We start from the raw sequence: 14,888 nt of genomic DNA, 5'->3' as shown, positions 1-14,888 counted from the left end.
TTGGAATTTTCTGATCACGTTACACGGCATTTCATTTTATTTATTTTTTACGTCGGTTTGATCGCGTTGGAGGCACTGGTAATGTCTGCAGTTTTCCGTTTGGCTATTTGTTTCAAGTGTATCAGTCATTATTGTCACACCTCCCCACAGGTCATCTAGCAAAACATAATGTCAAGTAGTCTATACATCTATACATGTCTTTTACTGAGCAAACGGAACAAGTGAATAGTATAGGTTTCTTGTAACATAATTATTTAAATACATGCGTTTCAGTGGCCATCTAGTCAGAAGTTGGATCAAAGATAACCTTGAAAGATCCATATAAATGTTTTATCTACAATTATATTCAATTATTAATTGAACATAGCAGTGTTTTGTAGGAGAGTGACTGCTATTTCTTCTCTCATGATGTTAACATCTTTGTCCGTATTTGAAAAGATTATCGACTCCTCCTTCAGAACACATTCAGCAAACTGGGGGAAAAAAGATTATCGACTCCTCCTTCAGAACACATTCAGCAAACTGGGGAAAAAAAGATGATCAACTCCTCCTTCAGAACACATTGAGCAAACTGGGGAAAAAAAGATTATCGACTCCTCCTTCAGAACACATTCAGCAAACTGGGGAAAATGTGATGGGCATTTCAGTTTTCCCAACAAAATGATGTTACACTTAAGATTCAAATTTGCAAGTATACAACGACACAGCTATAATATAAATTGACAGTTCTGTTTTGCCTTTTAGTCAGCATACTTTCAGTAGGTTCATTGTACATTACTTATACTCTCATACTTTCAAGGCAAAGACCCAACAAGAAGTAACATCTTGTTGGCATGGGTGAGGAAGGGTACCACACACCCTTCTGGAGATATTACACCCCTTCTCTCTCAGGAATTATCTGAACATATATGCTGATAAAAGTAGAGCATTTTGAAACACTTTATTGATTACAATATGGAGATTAATAACAGAGGGGAATCTGAGAATGCAGTGACTCCAGCAGGATGTGAGTTGAAGTAGTCAAATCTGGAGTTGACAAGGGCTGGAATGTAAATGACATGTGATCATCTCGTATTATCTCACATCTGAGAACGGGCAGGCATTCCCTCAGATGAAGAGCATCTCCGTCTTGCTGATTATGTGCTGTCATCCAGGTGGAAATGTCACCTGCATATCTGATGGAGGAAAAGAGATAAGAGATAAGTTGAGTGTCCTGTGAATATGTTTATGTATATGAACTGTACATGTATGTGTGTATATGTATATTTTTTGTGTATTTTAATTTCTATTATTATTATCATTATTGTGTTTTGTGGTTGAGGGGTGGGGGGTGGGGGAGACTGATGGGGATGGTGGAGGTGCTGGGGGTGTCCTATTGAGGGTTGATGGTGGAGGTGCTGGGGGTGTCCTATTGAGGGTTGATGGGGATGGTGGAGGTGCTGGGGGAGTCCTATTGAGTGTTGATGGGGATGGTGGAGGTGCTGGGGGTGTCCTATTGAGGGTTGATGGGGATGGTGGAGGTGCTGGGGGAGTCCTATTGAGTGTTGATGGGGATGGTGGAGGTGCTGGGGGTGTCCTATTGAGGGTTGATGGGGATGGTGGAGGTGGAGGTGCTGGGGGTGTCCTATTGGGGGTTGATGGTGGAGGTGCTGGGGGTGTCCTATTGAGGGTTGATGGGGATGGTGGAGGTGCTGGGGGTGTCCTATTGAGGGTTGATGGTGGAGGTGCTGGGGGTGTCCTATTGAGGGTTGATGGGGATGGTGGAGGTGCTGGGGGTGTCCTATTGAGGGTTGATGGTGGAGGTGCTGGGGGTGTCCTATTGAGGGTTGATGGGGATGGTGGAGGTGCTGGGGGTGTCCTATTGAGGGTTGATGGTGGAGGTGCTGGGGGTGTCCTATTGAGGGTTGATGGGGATGGTGGAGGTGCTGGGGGTGTCCTATTGAGGGTTGATGGGGATGGTGCTGGGGGTGTCCTATTGAGGGTTGATGGGGATGGTGCTGGGGGTGTCCTATTGAGGGTTGATGGGGATGGTGGAGGTGCTGGGGGTGTCCTATTGAGGGTTGATGGGGATGGTGGAGGTGCTGGGGGTGTCCTATTGAGGTTTGATGGGGATGGTGCTGGGGGTGTCATATTGAGGGTTGATGGGGATGGTGGAGGTGCTGGGGGTGTCCTATTGAGGGTTGATGGGGATGGTGGAGGTGCTGGGGGAGTCCTATTGAGTGTTGATGGGGATGGTGGAGGTGCTGGGGGTGTCCTATTGAGGGTTGATGGGGATGGTGGAGGTGCTGGGGTTGTCCTATTGAGGGTTGATGGTGCTGGGGGTGTCCTATTGAGGGTTGATGGGGATGGTGGAGGTGGAGGTGCTGGGGGTGTCCTATTGGGGGTTGATGGGGATGGTGGAGGTGCTGGGAGTGTCCTATTGATTGTTGATGGGGATGGTGGAGGTGCTGGGGGTGTCCTATTGAGGGTTGATGGTGGAGGTGCTGGGGGTGTCCTATTGAGGGTTGATGGGGATGGTGGAGGTGCAGGGGGTGTCCTATTGAGGGTTGATGGTGGAGGTGTCCATATGAGGGTTGATGGGGATGGTGTAGGTGCTGGGGGTGTCCTATTGAGGGTTGATGGTGGAGGTGCTGGGGGTGTCCTATTGAGGGTTGATGGGGATGGTGGAGGTGCAGGGGGTGTCCTATTGAGGGTTGATGGTGCTGGGGGTGTCCTATTGAGGGTTGATGGGGATGGTGGAGGTGGAGGTGCTGGGGGTGTCCTATTGGGGGTTGATGGGGATGGTGGAGGTGCTGGGAGTGTCCTATTGATTGTTGATGGGGATGGTGGAGGTGCTGGGGGTGTCCTATTGAGGGTTGATGGTGGAGGTGCTGGGGGTGTCCTATTGAGGGTTGATGGGGATGGTGGAGGTGCTGGGGGTGTCCTATTGAGGGTTGATGGTGGAGGTGCTGGGGGTGTCCTATTGAGGGTTGATGGGGATGGTGGAGGTGCTGGGGGTGTCCTATTGAGGGTTGATGGTGGAGGTGCTGGGGGTGTCCTATTGAGGGTTGATGGGGATGGTGGAGGTGCTGGGGGTGTCCTATTGAGGGTTGATGGTGGAGGTGCTGGGGGTGTCCTATTGAGGGTTGATGGGGATGGTGGAGGTGCTGGGGGTGTCCTATTGAGGGTTGATGGGGATGGTGCTGGGGGTGTCCTATTGAGGGTTGATGGGGATGGTGGAGGTGCTGGGGGTGTCCTATTGAGGGTTGATGGGGATGGTGGAGGTGCTGGGGGTGTCCTATTGAGGTTTGATGGGGATGGTGCTGGGGGTGTCCTATTGAGGGTTGATGGGGATGGTGGAGGTGCTGGGGGTGTCCTATTGAGGGTTGATGGGGATGGTGGAGGTGCTGGGGGAGTCCTATTGAGTGTTGATGGGGATGGTGGAGGTGCTGGGGGTGTCCTATTGAGGGTTGATGGGGATGGTGGAGGTGGAGGTGCTGGGGGTGTCCTATTGGGGGTTGATGGTGGAGGTGCTGGGGGTGTCCTATTGAGGGTTGATGGTGGAGGTGCTGGGGGTGTCCTATTGAGGGTTGATGGTGGAGGTGCTGGGGGTGTCCTATTGAGGGTTGATGGGGATGGTGGAGGTGCTGGGGTTGTCCTATTGAGGGTTGATGGTGCTGGGGGTGTCCTATTGAGGGTTGATGGGGATGGTGGAGGTGGAGGTGCTGGGGGTGTCCTATTGGGGGTTGATGGGGATGGTGGAGGTGCTGGGAGTGTCCTATTGATTGTTGATGGGGATGGTGGAGGTGCTGGGGGAGTCCTATTGAGGGTTGATGGTGGAGGTGTCCATATGAGGGTTGATGGGGATGGTGTAGGTGCTGGGGGTGTCCTATTGAGGGTTGATGGTGGAGGTGCTGGGGGTGTCCTATTGAGGGTTGATGGGGATGGTGGAGGTGCAGGGGGTGTCCTATTGAGGGTTGATGGTGCTGGGGGTGTCCTATTGAGGGTTGATGGGGATGGTGGAGGTGGAGGTGCTGGGGGTGTCCTATTGGGGGTTGATGGGGATGGTGGAGGTGCTGGGAGTGTCCTATTGATTGTTGATGGGGATGGTGTAGGTGCTGGGGGTGTCCTATTGATTGTTGATGGGGATGGTGGAGGTGCTGGGGGAGTCCTATTGAGGGTTGATGGTGGAGGTGTCCTATTGAGGGTTGATGGGGATGGTGGAGGTGCTGGGGGTGTCCTATTGAGGGTTGATGGGGATGGTGGAGGTGCTGGGGGTGTCCTATTGAGGGTTGATGGTGCTGGGGGTGTCCTATTGAGGGTTGATGGGGATGGTGGAGGTGGAGGTGCTGGGGGTGTCCTATTGGGGGTTGATGGGGATGGTGGAGGTGCTGGGAGTGTCCAATTGATTGTTGATGGGGATGGTGTAGGTGCTGGGGGTGTCCTATTGAGGGTTGATGGGGATGGTGGAGGTGCTGGGGGAGTCCTATTGAGGGTTGATGGGGATGGTGGAGGTGCTGGGGGAGTCCTATTGAGTGTTGATGGGGATGGTGGAGGTGCTGGGGGTGTCCTATTGAGGGTTGATGGGGATGGTGGAGGTGGAGGTGCTGGGGGTGTCCTATTGGGGGTTGATGGTGGAGGTGCTGGGGGTGTCCTATTGAGGGTTGATGGTGGAGGTGCTGGGGGTGTCCTATTGAGGGTTGATGGTGGAGGTGCTGGGGGTGTCCTATTGAGGGTTGATGGGGATGGTGGAGGTGCTGGGGGTGTCCTATTGAGGGTTGATGGTGGAGGTGCTGGGGGTGTCCTATTGAGGGTTGATGGGGATGGTGGAGGTGCTGGGGGTGTCCTATTGAGGGTTGATGGTGCTGGGGGTGTCCTATTGAGGGTTGATGGGGATGGTGGAGGTGGAGGTGCTGGGGGTGTCCTATTGGGGGTTGATGGGGATGGTGGAGATGCTGGGAGTGTCCTATTGATTGTTGATGGGGATGGTGGAGGTGCTGAGGGAGTCCTATTGAGGGTTGATGGTGGAGGTGTCCTATTGAGGGTTGATGGGGATGGTGGAGGTGTCCTATTGAAGGTTGATGGGGATGGTGGGGGTGTTCTATTGAGGGTGAAGGGACCTATTAGGGAGGGGATTCTTCATGGAGGCACATTCAGTCATAGTTTTGTTTATTATGTTATTATACATGTATTTATTTAAAGATAACCTTGAAAGAGCCATATAAAGGACATGCTCATGAAGAAACAGGACTGACCACCCCTGGTCTCAATCCTCTTCCTCCTCCTCCTCAATCCTCCGCATCCCCCAATGGTGTCCTTCTGCATCTGCAGTGAAAGGTGGCCAACCTACAGCGGTGTTTGTCAGACCATGAAACCTCCGAAAATCGCTCTTCTCACGAAAACGGTAGGCACTTACACAGTCGAACAGTTTGGCTACACTAATATGACCCCACCTATGGAAAGAAGAGACTTTCATGAACACGATAATGTCGTCGTCCCCCCCCCCCCCCCACAAGCATCACAGAACTCGTCTGAAGTCAATCTGCCAACTTCTGTCTGTAGCGTCGGAACAGAACACACTAATGTGACCCATCTATGGAAAGGTGAGACTGACACGAACACGTACAGTACCATTCATGTGATGACTGCTATTTATCTATTAATGACCTACTTAGGTTTAATTATTACTTGATTTAAATTCATCATGTAACAATTAACTCATTAGGAATTTGGGGCACCACGGGAACAGTTGTTTACCGAGTTACTATCTCCTGAATTAAACTCCAAAGAGGATCTAAATATCTCTTACATCAATAACAGTCAATTATGAATTATTACCTCATCAGCCTCATTCTGAATGTCGCATAATCCTTTGATATCTGCATCAAACCCTAACCTAAGTGATGAATCAGCGATACACAAATTGGCTTAGTTATTTATTTACTAAATCATCACACGTAATACGTAAACACACACAGCATAGGTTATTGATTACCTACATAATAAAATGAAAACAGGTCTCTAGTGGACTAACAAAAGTATGACTGTTTGGTTACGCAATGGAAAGGGGGTGGGGTATGTAAGGAGAGGGAGAGACAGAGTCAACTTCTCGTACATACATTTGGAAGCTACGCTCACGGGAATATGAATACTTTGAACATGAACGACCGTTCATTCGGAAAAGAAATGCAACATATATTTATGCATAGATTTCTTTCTCTGTTGTCTCTCTGTTGAAACCACTCGATCCGTCTATGAGAAGTGGTTAAATGTAAGTCTCTGATAGTCCACGAGAGGTCACAATGTCCTTAGTTGTAGACTTATTTTGTTCTGAAGTGTTTGTTAGAATAGATACTTCAGATGTACCACACGGTGTTCAGAGGGATCTGTCCTTCACTCTCGTCAGCTGCAGATGCCAACCTGACTACTAGACCCCTCAGTTCCAGTGGGGAGAACAAGTACACTGCCGATTTTGCAGGTTTTCCTACTTACAAAGCATGTCTGTCATATCTGTCATTTTTATCATAGGTACACTTCAACTGTGAGGGACGGAATCTAGAACAAAAATCCAGAAAATCACATTGTATGAAGTCATTAATTAGCATTTTATTGTATGACATAAGTATTTGATACATCAGGAAAGCAGAACTTAATATTTGGTACAGAAACCTTTGTTTGCAATTACAGAGATCATACATTTCCTGTAGTTCTTTTTTATTTTTATTTATTTATTTATTTTTTTTGAATTTTACCCCTTTTTCTCCCCAATTTCGTAGTATCCAATTGTTGCAGTAGCTACTATCTTGTCTCATCGCTACAACTCCCGTACGGGCTCGGGAGAGACGAAGGTTGAAAGGTTGTTATCCTCCGATACACAACCAACCAAGCCGCTGCTTCTTTAACACAGCGCACATCCAACCCGGAAGCCAGCCGCACCAATGCGCTGGAGGAAACACGTGCACCTGGCCACCTTGGCTAGCGTACACTGCGCCCAGCCCGCCACAGGAGTTGCTGGTGCGCGATGAGACAAGGACACCCCTACCGACCAAGCCCTCCCTAACCCGGGCGACGCTAGGCCAATTGTGCGTCGCCCCACGGACCTCCCGGTCGCGGCCGGTTACGACAGAGCCTGGGCGCGAACCCAGGACTCTGATGGCACAGCTGGCGCTGCAGTACAGCGCCCTTAACCACTGCGCCACCCGGGAGGCCCATTTCCTGTAGTTCTTGACCAGGTTTGCACACACTGCAGCAGGGATTTTGGCCCACTCCTCCATACAGACCTTCTCCAGATCCTTCAGTTTTCGGGTCTGTCGCTCGGCAATACGGACTTTCAGCTCCCTCCAAAGATTTTCTATTGGGTTTTCTATTGAGACTGGCTAGGCCACTCCAGGACCTTGAGATGCTTCTTACGGAGCCACTCCTTAGTTGCCCTGGCTGTGTGTTTCGGGTCGTTGTCAAGCTGGAAGACCCAGCCACGACCCATCTTCAATGCTCTTACTGAGGGAAGGAGGTTGGCCAAGATCTCACGATACATGGCCCCATCTATCCTCCCCTCAATACGATGCAGTCGTCCTGCCCCCTTTGCAGAAAAGCATCCCCAAAGAATGATGTTTCCACCTTCATGCTTCACGGTTGGGATGGTGTGCTCGGGGTTGTACTCATCCTTCTTCTTCCTCCAAACACGGTGAGTGGAATTTAGAACAAAAAGCTATATTTTTGTCTCATCAGACCACATGACCTTCTCCCATTCCTCCTCTGGATCATCCAGATGGTTAATTGGCAAACTTAGGACGGGCCTGGACATGCGCTGGCTTGAGCAGGGGGACCTTGCGTGCGCTGCAGGATTTTAATCCATGACGGCGTAGTGTGTTACTAATGGTTTTCTTTGAGACTGTGGTCCCAGCTCTCTTCAGGTCATTGACCAGGTCCTGCCGTGTAGTTCTGGGCTGATCCTTCACCTTCCTCATGATCATTGATGCCCCACAAGGTGAGATCTTGCATGGAGCCCCAGACCGAAGGTGATTGACCGTAATCTTGAACTTCTTCCATTTTCTAATTATTGCACCAACAGTTGTTGCCTTCTCACCAAGCTGCTTGCCTATTGTGCGGTAGCCCATCCCACTCTTATGCAGGTCTACACATTTATCCCTGATGTCCTTACACAGCTCTCTGGCCTTGGCCATTGTGGAGAGGTTGGAGTCTGTTTGATTGAGTGTGTGGACAGGTGTCTTTTATACAGGTAACGAGTTCAAACAGGTGCAGTTAATACAGGTAATGAGTGGAGAACAGGGGGGATTCTTAAAGAAAAACTAACAGGTCTGTGAGAGCCGGAATTCTTACTGGTTGGTAGGTGATCAAATACTTATGTCATGCAATAAAATGCAAATTAATTACTTAAAAATCATACAATGTGATTTTCTGCATTTTTGTTTTAGATTCCGTCTCTCACAGTTGAATTATACCTATGATAAAAAATTACAGACCCCTACATGCTTTGTATGTAGGAAAACCTGCAAAATCGACAGTGTATCAAATACTTGTTCTCTCCACTGTATATGGTTATACCATCCTTAATGACATCACAAAACAATTAACACTTTGACAGGATTGTTCTTTCAATCCCCACTGACCATTTCCCACATTCTTCATGTTAGAAATATTGGTTCATTATCTACTTTTGGATGTTGGAGTTCTGGCGACAAAGTCTCTCTGTGTAACAAAGGATTTTCAGGCTTCCATTTCTGCAGAGCCAAAGGGAGAGTTTCTGCAAGGTATTTAAGTCATAAAACAGGCCCAACTCCCCCCCTCTCCCTCTCATCAACCAAAGAAAGAGTAATGACACACCCTTTGCCTTGATGACAGATTTGCACACTCTTGGCATTCTCTCAACCTGCTTCATGAGGTAGTTACCTGGAATGCATTTAAATTAACATGTGTCTTCGTAATTTGTGGAATTTATTTTCTTCTTAATGCATTTGAGCCAATCCGTTGTGTTGTGACAAGGTAGGGGTGGTATACAGAAGATAGCCCTATTTGGTAAAAGACCAAGTCCATATTATGGCAAGAACAGCTCAAATAAGAAAAGAGAAACGACAGTCCGTCATTACTTTAAGACATGAAGGTCAGTCAATCCGGAAAATATCAAGAACTTTGAACGTTTCTTCAACTGCAGTCGCAAAAACCATAGATGAAACTGGCTGTCATGATTTATTTAGAATACAAGGCACACTGAACCAGCATGGCTACCACAGCATTCTGCAGCAATACACCATCCCTTCTGGTTTGCACTAAGTGGGACTATCATGTGTTTTTCAACAGGACAATGACTCAACACAGCTCCAGGCTGTATAAGGGTTCTTTGACTAAGAAGGAAAGTGATGGAGTGCTGCATCAGATGACCTGGCCTCTACAATCACCCAACCTAAACCCAATTGAGATGGTTTGGATGAGTTGGACTGCAGTGAACAAGTGCTCAGCATATGTGTACTCCTTCAAGACTATTGGAAAAGTATTTTGAGAGAATGCCAAGAGTGTATACCAAAGCTGTCAAGGAAAAGGGTGGCTACTTTGAAGAATCTAAAATCAAAAATATATTTTGATTTGTTTAACACTTTTTTGGTCACAACTTGATTCCATATGTGTTATTTCATTGTTTTGATGTTATAAAGGCACAAGGCAAGACCCATATGCAGACACGGGAGGCAGATGGTTTGAGTCTTTGATATTTATTAATCAATCCAAAAGGTGTATCCAAGAGAATGGTCGTGGATAGGCAAAAGGTCAAATCCAGTTCAGAGTCCAGGAGGGACAGAGTGGCAGGCAGGCTCGAGGTCAGGGCAGGTACAGAGTGGCAGGCAGGCTCGAGGTCAGGGCAGGTACAGAGTGGCAGGCAGGCTCGAGGTCAGGGCAGGTACAGAGTGGCAGGCAGGCTCGAGGTCAGGGCAGGTACAGAGTGGCATGCAGGCTCGAGGTCAGGGCAGGTACAGAGTGGCAGGCAGGCTCGAGGTCAGGGCAGGTACAGAGTGGCAGGCAGGCTCGAGGTCAGGGCAGGTACAGAGTGGCAGACAGGCTCAAGGTCAGGGCAGGCAGAATGGTCAGGCAGGCTCAAGGTCAGGGCAGGCAGAATGGTCAGGCAGGCTCGAGGTCAGGGCAGGCAGAATGGTCAGGCAGGCTCGAGGTCAGGGCAGGCAGAATGGTCAGGCAGGCTCGAGGTCAGGGCAGGCAGAATGGTCAGGCAGGCTCGAGGTCAGAGCTGGCAGAATGGTCAGGCAGGCTCGAGGTCAGAGCTGGCAGAATGGTCAGGCAGGCTCGAGGTCAGAGCTGGCAGAATTGTCATGCAGGCTCGAGGTCAGGGCAGGCAGAATTGTCATGCAGGCGGTAACGGAGTCCAGAAAACAGGCAAGGGTCAAAACCGGGAGGACTAGCAAAAAGAGAATAGAAGCAGGAGTACGGGAAAACACGCTGGTTGACTTGGACATACAAGACAAACTGGCACAGATAGACAGGAAACACAGGGATAAATACACTGGGGAAAACAAGCGACACCTGGAGGGTGTGGAGACAATCACAAGGACAGGAGAAACATCAGGGGCAGGCAGGCTCGACAGATGTCTTCGCTATTATTTTACAATGTAGAACATAGAAAAATAAAGAAAAACCCTTGAATGAGTAGATGTGTCCAAACTTTTGACTGGTAGAAGAGGACTGGCCACCCCACATAGCCTGGTTCCTCTCTAGGTTTCTTCCTAGGTTTTGGCCTTTCTAGGGAGTTTTTCCTAGCCACCGTGCTTCTACACCTGCATTGCTTGCTGTTTGGGGTTTTAGGCTGGGTTTCTGTACAGCACTTTGAGATATCAGCTGATGTACGAAGGGCTATATAAATAAATTTGATTTGATTTGATACTGTACATTTGTGTTAGTTGTGTTAGTGAGTCTTGTTAGGCCCACAAGCCCAACAAGAGTTGTCTAAAGGTAGCCCTGGTACCAGTTTTAAATGATGGAAGTATACTGTATGTAATTTGTTTACTCCCTGTTTCTCTCAGATATAGGACAGATACTTACTTTTGATGTATTATTTGTCTCTGTTATTCAATGTGCTTCTATGGGATAATAGGATAATAGCAGTAAACGGTTCATTAATACATACGTGTTTTGAGAAACTCATAGTTAAACATTTATTTAGCTGCTATTCATCCAAATTGCCACTGGGGGTCGCTGTTGTATTTCTACTGAGAGCACCATCTGGGGGCACTACATCCTATGATCTAGTGCTGCTGATACCCTCTCTTATTCATTAAGATTTAAAAGATAATTGATCCTAGATCAGCACTCCTACTCCGGGATGCTTTGTGAATATTGCCTTTTTTTTTTAGATAATTTAAAGGTGTTCTTGCTTTTAATGTTAAAGTTGAGTCCATTTCAAGGCGACATTGATATACTGTAGTAAAAAAAAAAAACGTGAAGAAAACAATTTACGAATTGACCGTAAAAAGAATAATCTGAGGTCATTTTGATTGGATTTCTCTAGTCTCAGGTTGCTTATTGGTGGAATTTACAATGATACTTTAACTATTGATTAGTTACGATCTGTTACACGTTCTCAGGAATGGAAGTGAACAGTAGAACCTCATTAGAGGGAGATGTTTTGCAAGTCTTATTGTCTGAGTATAGGCTGAAGGACAGTGCTCAAACCCTGTTTCACATGTGCGCTATATATTAGATGCAATATGAAGAATTCTAAGGCACAAATCAGTAATAGTCTCCTAAATGTTTGCAGTAAATGTGCTACCCTACGGAGGTCCCCCCTACAGTACGCACTTACACAGTCAGTGAAGATGCAATAACTGGGATAGCTACACAAAGGCCTTGTGTACACTTTCTACTGAAACTAATTGTAACAATAGAATAGTCTGTTGGAAATAGTGTATATACACAGCGAAAATAGTCCCCTACCCTACAGTACCTACCTACTTTCAAAGTAAGTCATTCAGGACATTTAGCCCCACCTGACCCTCAATCGAGTATTTCTATTTTTAAAAAAATTGGAAGGAAACGTAAGTCCTCTCTGACCTGAATTTGAGAGAGTCTGAATATTGATTATTATGAATGTGGAAAATACGAGATTTTAGTTTGGTATGATGAAATTGAACAAGATAGTTCACCAATAGGAACTCACTGCTGTGTTTAAAAACGTCCAGATTTTAGTTTGGTATGATGAAATTGAACAAGATAGTTCACCAATATGAACTCACTGCTGTGTTTAAAAACGTCCAGATTTTAGTTTGGTATGATGAAATTGAACAAGATAGTTCACCAATAGGAACTCACTGCTGTGTTTAAAAACGTCCAGTTCTTCAGGCTTTTATGTCATCAAAAATCCTGTTGCAATGTGGGCCTTGGTCCAGCAACAAATAAAGCTTTATTCCTTGACTGTACTGTGTCCTGTTGAACAACTTTCTGTCTACACTACCTCTCAAGTCCTCAAAGGTTATGTTATCGACGAGACTCATGTTCATTTTCTTTTCGGTTCAAAGGAAAGATGCATAAAATTCTCTCTCTATCTCCATCTCTCTATTTCACACACACTCTCACGCTCACTGAGCAGTGGCATATATTTCCTCTGCAGATTTCTGCCTGTGCGGTAGCCTTAGGCGTGTCGATGCGATCAGAATTAGACATTCTAATGGACGTGTCACCACTTTGAAGTAGTGCTGGAGACCTTGGAGTCTGCAGTCCGTACATTGATCCTCCTCAATTTGATTGACTTTGACACACTCTTTCTCTCTTTCCCTCTAAGCTCTTCCTGACAGCATGGAGTAATAACCTCTTCCTGACAGCATGGAGTAATAACCTCTTCCTGACAGCATGGTGTAATAACCTCTTCCTGACCGCATGGAGTAATAACCTCTTACTGACAGCATGGTATAATAACCTTCCTGACAGCATGGTATAATAACCTCTTCCTGACAGCATGGTGTAATAACCTCTTCCTGACAGCATGGTGTAATAACCTCTTCCTGACAGCATGGTGTAATAACCTCTTCCTGACAGCATGGAGTAATAACCTCTTACTGACAGCATGGTGTAATAACCTCTTCCTGACAGCATGGTATAATAACCTCTTCCTGACAGCATGGTGTAATAACCTCTTCCTGACAGCATGGTGTAATAACCTCTTCCTGACAGCATGGTGTAATAACCTCTTCCTGACAGCATGGAGTAATAACCTCTTACTGACAGCATGGTGTAATAACTTCTTCCTGACAGCATGGTGTAATAACCTCTTCCTGACAGCATGGTGTAATAACCTCTTCCTGACAGCATGGTGTAATAACCTCTTCCTGACAGCATGGTGTAATAACCTCTTCCTGACAGCATGGTGTAATAACCTCTTCCTGACAGCATGGTGTAATAACCTCTTCCTGACAGCATGGTGTAATAACCTCTTCCTGACAGCATGGTGTAATAACCTCTTCCTGACAGGGCCATCTAACCTCTCAAACGGTCAGGGGACCATGATCCACTGTTCTGTTGGTCATCTATGAGGGAGTGTGGACCAAAGTGCAGGCCGTTAGGTAAGTAGGGCCGCACGCACGCACGCACGCACGCACGCACGCACGCACGCACGCACACACACACACACACACAGCCTAGTTGTCAGACTGTCTGCCCCTTTGATCCTAGCCCAGTAGGTCCATCAAATAGATCAGTAAGGATCACATAGGTGTAAACAACAGGGTGAGAACTTCTTGGCCCAGAATAAACCATTCAACAAGACTTGACTAGTGGCTCTGGCCCATTCCAAGAAGACCCTGTGTGTGTCCCAAATGACATCCTATGCCCTATTTAGTGCACTACATTTGACTTGAGCCCTATGGGCCTTGATGAAGAAGTAGTGCACCAGAAAGGGAATAGGTTACCATTTGGGATGAACCAATACCACGCTATGCTCTAGTTAGCACGCTACATTTGCCAAGGACCCATAAGTCTCTGGTCAAAAGCAATAGAGTGTCATTTTTGACACAGCCAGTGACAAAGCAGGAACAGAATGTTATATTAGTTACCAAGGTTACCCTATTCCGTACATGACAGCAACGAGCCTGTCTCCCACACACTGCACCCTGTACAGTAGACTGAGTAGTCATTGATTTAGCTGTACAGTAGACTGAGTAGTCATTGATTTAGCTGTACAGTAGACTGAGTAGTCATTGATTTAGCTGTACAGTAGACTGAGTAGTCATTGATTTAGCTGTACAGTAGACTGAGTAGTCATTGATTTAGCTGTATTTATGCTTTGAATTATGATGAGTCTACGCCTTGGCATAACAATATCTTGGGATTTGTACTGTTGTCATGGCGATGACAGGCAATGATTCAGGCACACATGGCAACCTTTTTCCACCCAGGAAAATCTGAGGAGCTTCCACGATGATGTGCATCTCCTGATTGGTATTCGAGGACACCTATAACTGCACCATTGTTAAGCTTTATCTTGGTACTTTCAGTAAATACTGCATTCTCTTAGTGGTTACCCAGGCCTCAGCCATATCACAAACCACTGTTCTCCAAACCACTCAGACTGTGGAGTGGATCCCATTGTCGTTGACACAGGTCAAACTTGAGGCATGTTCAGGAAGGCTCAACGCTAAGAACTTTTAGGTAGAAATGCATAATGTAGAACAGATTTTTTGCTTTGTAACAGAGAAACAGACAATCTTGTCAGCTCTATGAGTTACATTTCTATCTGCGACGTTGTGAATCTGCGACCTTTGTGAAAACACCCCAGGACTGTATACAGTGATATGTCTAGTTACTCTGACCTTTTTTCTATTCCATGTGGCTGGCTGACTGACTGGCTGACTGACAGACTGGCTGATTGACTGGCTGACTGGTTAACCCACTGGCTGGCT

The sequence above is a fragment of the Oncorhynchus clarkii genome, chromosome 9, assembly GCF_045791955.1.
Source record: "Oncorhynchus clarkii lewisi isolate Uvic-CL-2024 chromosome 9, UVic_Ocla_1.0, whole genome shotgun sequence".
In the NCBI taxonomy this organism is placed as follows: Eukaryota; Metazoa; Chordata; class Actinopteri; order Salmoniformes; family Salmonidae; genus Oncorhynchus; species Oncorhynchus clarkii.
Note: the sequence above shows the minus strand (reverse complement) of the source record.